This window comes from Thamnophis elegans, chromosome 4, assembly GCF_009769535.1.
Source record: "Thamnophis elegans isolate rThaEle1 chromosome 4, rThaEle1.pri, whole genome shotgun sequence".
In the NCBI taxonomy this organism is placed as follows: domain Eukaryota; kingdom Metazoa; phylum Chordata; class Lepidosauria; order Squamata; family Colubridae; genus Thamnophis; species Thamnophis elegans.
The window spans coordinates 93,087,956-93,093,955 of NC_045544.1; the positions used below are offsets into that span (position 1 = coordinate 93,087,956).

At 38.4% G+C, this 6,000-nt stretch overlaps 1 protein-coding gene across 3 annotated transcripts in view; it reads right to left on the reverse strand.

The window, feature by feature from the left end:
• TRERF1 (transcriptional regulating factor 1) overlaps positions 1-5,352 on the reverse strand; it is a 92,265-nt gene extending 86,913 nt beyond the window's left edge. For all 3 annotated transcript variants that reach the window (XM_032216285.1, XM_032216284.1, XM_032216283.1), the window contains exon 1: positions 5,192-5,352. The gene's annotated coding sequence lies outside the window, so the exon portion shown is untranslated. The remainder of the gene's footprint in view (positions 1-5,191) is intronic.
• Positions 5,353-6,000: the final 648 nt, after the last annotated feature.

Below are 6,000 nucleotides of genomic sequence, written 5' to 3' on the forward strand. Positions count from 1 at the left end.
ACACTGAAGCTGAGTAAAAGCAACGGTTTGCTTGAAATCATCTGTACAATTCAATACTGTAAAATAAATGAAGTATGAGGCACAATGGCAAAAAAAATCAGTTGGAATAACTAAGTCATTGAGTCCAAATTGCTGAGCTTCATTTTAAAACATCTCTCCGACAGATGGTTTGTCTAGCTGCTACTTGGACCTATTTTAGGGACCACAATTCTCTCCTATATTGGTAGTCCCCAAAGGGAGGAGTATGCACCCTAGGGATGCACAAAAGAATTCACACGGGTGCAGGAAAGACAATATTAGAATACTGTTTATTTTACCTTTGTCTCATTATTTTTTCATTTCTATTTTGGAGTATGGTTCACAATGTGTATAATCATGAGAGCTCACACATATACGAAATGTATGTATGTATGTAGTATGTATGTGTGAATGAATACATACATACATACATACATACATACATACATACATACAATTTTGGGATACATGCCCCCTTTCCCCAGCTTCCTGATAGGGTGCACTATCAAAAGGTTTGAAGATCACTGCTCTAGATAACTGGTGGTACTGTTAAACTGTTCCTACCATTAGGCCATTAATATTCAATAGAAACTCAACTTCCTGCAATTTAACTTGATGTGCATTCCCTTCCACTTTGGACAATACAAAATAGCACTTCACCATCTTCCATGTGATATGCATTTTAGGTTGCTAACAAACAATTTTCATGGCTGTAACTTTTCTGAGAAGGCGGCCTTACAATCTATCCAGTCCCTCATTCTCATTGATACATAGTAATCAAAGCTATTGCATCTCCAAAATTCTATATAACTATTCAATCTCTCTTTGAAATCTTTCAACGAGGGAGACCCACAGGACATGTCTCTTTAAAGTATTATATTAAATCCTGCTTTTCAGAAGGCAAAGAACAAAATCTGTGAGATTTCTATGAGAAAACTATCTCAAGTTGAAATGTGTTACCTTATTCATTTTAGGCTATTTTTGTCTACCATCTATTATAGGATACATTTCCACTCCTCTCTTCCAGACCTACTCCAGTTTTTCTACAGTACACCTTTATTAAAGATCTAGTACAAGCATCACGTCAAAAATAATGCAGTTTATTTAGCGGTGGCATTAACCATGCAGTTAGTTTGTAAACCATGGCTTTATGACTAAGCATGCTGTGCAAACTCAATTGTAATTTACTGAATAAGTCAGCCTTAAGCATATAATGGCTTCTAATGTTATGTGGGTACAGTATCTGGTAACCAATGCTTTTTAAAAATCTTATTAGCTGAAAAATTTGCACACACTGAAATCAGCCCCCAAATCCACTTTGTCAAAATGCATTAAAATGCAGAGATACACTAGAAGATAAAAGTATGTTTGCGATTCTGCCAAAAGCACAGAATTTCATAAAATCAAACACTTTACTCTTGTCTGATTTCAAAGTGAAACTCTGGCTCATGACAAATTCCTTTTAAAGGCCTGGTAACAATATTATATATAAGCTTTTCTTATCATAAACCCAAGTTCATAAAGCAAAATAATCAATGATAATATATTAAAAACACAGACACATATATACATCTACGCACAAATATTTACATACATTTGCATATATATACACACACATTTATATTTATATTTTATAAATATATATTATATTTATATTCTATAAATTTTTCAAAGCTTTAGTCAAAGAGGGAAATAAAAAAGCCACATCTTCGTGTAATACTTGAACCTGAAAATAACAAGGAACTGAAAAAGTCATTTTCTGAGAAAGAAAGGGAGAAAGCCATGGATATATTTGTAAAGCACATTAAAAACTTACTAATGCTAACTGACCGTGTTCCTAAAAAGTGAGTTATCGCCAATTAGAAACAGTCAGACCAAAATTCTGAAGCCTGAGTTAATGAATTACAAATGAGCCCCATATAGATATTAGATTCAAACAGGACTGCAATATTTAAGGGCGACTTCTGTGCAGGTCTATTTCCAAATCAGTCCCATTTTAATTCACAGATATAAGACTGCAGCAATCCCACACTGATGCTTACCTGGAAAGGAAGCACCATTGATCTGAGCTCCCACGTGAACAGGCACATAGGATTCTATTGTCAGGAAATTCAAAAGGCTTCAGTAATCAAGCAAGCAAAATGCAATTTAATACATGTTAATTACTTTTAAATTAGTATTCATTTAAAAGCAAATGGTACAGTTACCACAAAAAGGTCATTTAAAATCTATTCATGTAGCCTTTGTCTTCAGATGTGAGATATTGCAGTGGAGAGCATCTGTCAATGTGAGGAAAATTTTCTGTGACAATCCATTCTGGCTGGGTTTTATTAACTCATGAATCAAATAAAATTATGGTTCAGCACAATGTCTACACTACCAATCCATTATTATTATCACGATGCTTATATTATCATTATGTCTTTTAACATTATAGCACATGTTAAAATAGCCACTGTGTGCTGTTAGCGTGTATGCATACCACTGTACATATGTGCATGGACATACACAGAAGTAGCTGAGAAGAGCATCGAAACTGAGCCATACTATATAGATCAATCTTGAGGCTAAATATATAAAATGCATTTATGTACAACTTCAGGCTACTTTCCCTTAAGTCCTCATGGTTGAAATTACTAACTTTCCCCAACTCTGGCTAGGGACAGTGTAAACTGCAGGTGAATACATTTGGAGGTTACCAGGCTGAGAAAAACTGATTTAGATTTAAAAAAAGAAAAAAGGTGTATCTACTCCAGCTTCCTTGTTCACATACAGGTAGTCCTTGACCTACAACCATAATTGAGCATGAAATTTATTTTGCTAAGCGAGACAGTTAAATGAGTTGCTTCCTATTTTATGACTTTTCCTACCAGGTTGTTAAGTGAATCACTTCAGTTGTTAAGTGAGTATAACTGCTGTTAATTGAATCTGGCTTCCCCATTGACTTTCTTGTCAGAAGGTTGCAAAATGTGATCTCATGACCCCAAGACACTGAAACCGTCATAAATATGAACCAGTTGCCAAGAATCTGAATTTTGATCATGGTTGCTACAATGGTCCTAAATGCAAAAAACTGTCATAAGCCACTTTTTTCAGTGCAGTTGTAATTTTGAACTGTCACTAAACAAATGATTGTAGGTCAAGGACTACCTGTAGTGCATGGGTGTCAAACGCATTGTTATATGTTGTATCATGACTTTTCTGCTCTTCACTAAACCAAGGGTGAGCTTGGCCAGTGCATCCGGTCTAAGTGATGTGAGTTTGACACCCCTGCATGGCTAACAGGGGCCTCTAGGAAGCGCATAACTAGAAGACAATATTTGTTGTCATCTCCACAGCTGGTCTAAATACGTATGGCCCAGACCAATAATAATACAATACAATAATATAATAGCAGAGTTGGAAGAGACCTTGGAGGTCTTCTAGTCCAACCCCCTGCCTAGGTAGGAAACCCTATACCATTTCAGACAAATGGCTATCCAACATCTTCTTAAAGACTTCCAGTGTTGGGGCATTCACAACTTCTGGAGGCAAGCTGTTCCACTGATTAAATGTTCTAACTGTCAGGAAAGTTCTCCTCAGTTCTAAGTTGCTTCTTTCCTTGATTAGTTTCCACCCATTGCTTCTTGTACTGCCCTCAGGTGTTTTGGAGAATAGTTTGACTCCCTCTTCTTTGTGGCAACCCCTGAGATATTGGAACACTGCTATCATGTCTCCGCTAGTCCTTCTTTCTATTAAACTATAATGTTTTTCAACCTCAGAAATTTTTAACTGTGAATCTTAAGTTGCCAGCAACTCTGGAGATATGCTCCAAAATAGCAAGTCTTGGGAATAAAGCAATGGCTTGCTGTTTAAGTAGAAAGGATATCAATTCCTTCAATCACCATGGATTGCTTTAGCATATTGGTATTATTACAGCATATTGTTTTTATATCAACTAGGCTATAACTTAGCTATAATTATTCAAATCAGTACGGCAAATTAATAGTGACTCTGCTTTACTGTAATAGTTTAGGTATGGTAAAAGCAAAGTCTAGATTCAGCTCTTATTATCTACCATGAGTTTATTAAACTGACCAATGGATGAAAATAAAATGTTTCTAAAGGAAAAAGGAAATGTTTTCCATAAGCGGGGGAGGGAAGCTTTTGTGCAGGAAAACAAAAAATGCTAATACATTTGTAGGAAGGCCAGCTGCCACATGTTTAGAACTCTTTGTATAACAAAAAAAGAAAAGAAACCCCCACCAAAAAAACAAAAACCAGTGGAACCATTTTTAAGAATTTTGTGACTTCACACCACAATACTTTTCAGCAAGTATCAACCAAAAGTTGCATAAAAACATAACCCTTGATAGTATGTTGGGAATCATTGCATTACAATACTCAGAACTACACACACTCTTTGATTCTATTGATGTCACGCACAGAAGAAGGATCTTGAATCAAACTTCCCAGTCTCTCGAAAGAAGGCATATTGTAGCCTCAGGGCTGACATTTCGTATTCCTCTTTTATTTAAAAACAAAAAACCTCAACCATATTATCTTCTCAATTTTCAAGGACTAAATCTGACTCATGTCTCCGGATTAAAAAAAAAAAGTGCATCCATCTTACTTTAAGTGTCTCTTTGCTTGGTCGACTGCGAAGCAGCAGACGCCATAGGGAAAACAAGCATGGGTGTACGGGAGTTAGGGAGTGGCCAAGATGCAAATCTCTAGCTTTCCAATTTCCCACCGATTGCAAGCAGGTACAGCAGCGCCTTATCAAGTGTCAGATCCACGCAGATGGGTACCTTGTCAGCCCGCACACAAACTTAAGAGCTTGCACACACACACAGACACGCACTATATGTAAAATATGACACACGGTCGTTTCAGTTTTAATTGCCGTCCTTCGAGACATTCGCCTGCACACGATTTCAGTTTTAAGCAACTCACCGCCCAAGGAAATTCTAAGCAATAGGGACATCTTTTTTTTTAAAAAAAAAACTGCCAACCTTGGTGCTCTGCTCTTTTCCTACTGGGATATCTTGCAGCAAGGAGGAGGAGGAGGAGGAGGCAGGGAGGGCCTCGCCTACTTAACCGTACACACCGAAAGTGACTAAACTGCAAACTTAAAAAAAAAGTTGAGCTTGTAGGTTAATGAAAGAATGGAAGTTCTTAAGCGTTTGCCTACCTGGTGCAACTCTGCAACAAGTGCATGCAGGTCCAAGATCACTGTAGGGCGCAATTTTTCCCCCTTAATTTGTTTTGCACCGATAAGGCAATTGCAATTTTAATTTACTACAGTGCTATTTACTGCGGTCCTACTTTGCTTACATTACAGCCCATCCTGTAAACAAATATCGCTCCGCCAGGAAATATACTCAACCTCCTCCCCCTCCTTCGCTTCTTCCCTCCACGAGCAGCGCGCGATGTACCCTCCCCTTGGCGATTGCATTGGGGAGGGTGGAATAACTAATTGCAAGATCACGCGTGGGGGGAGGGAGAGACTCAAGGGAGTTAGACTTACCTTTTCAATAAATTCCATGCGTGCTTCGTAGAATGGAACTCTGCCCCCTCCCCCCCATCCCGGGTACAAAATTCCAGTGTCAGCAAAACGCTGTCAAATTATTTTCGTGCAAAAAAAAGAGGGGGGAGCGCAGAAGCAAAAAAGGGGGAGGAGGCTAGAAGAGAAAATTGAATCCCTCCGCCGAGATGGGTCTGGGTCTGGTCCTGAGTTTGCAAACCCGGAAGTAAGGTAGCAGCAGCAGCAATTGCTGCTGTAGTAATAGCTCTAGTAATAATACCTTGGAACCCCTCGGTGGAGTACTGTAGCCTGTGTAAGGTGCCGTTTCCTATTATAGCTATTACAGGACACAGGGCTAGATAGCTTCCCTTACCAGTTAATCGCATTGATAATTCTAAGGCATTAGGGGTGCGGTTCGGTTACCCCGTATCTCGCTCTTTCCTAAAAGCTGTAGATCCACCCCACGAAATGAATCC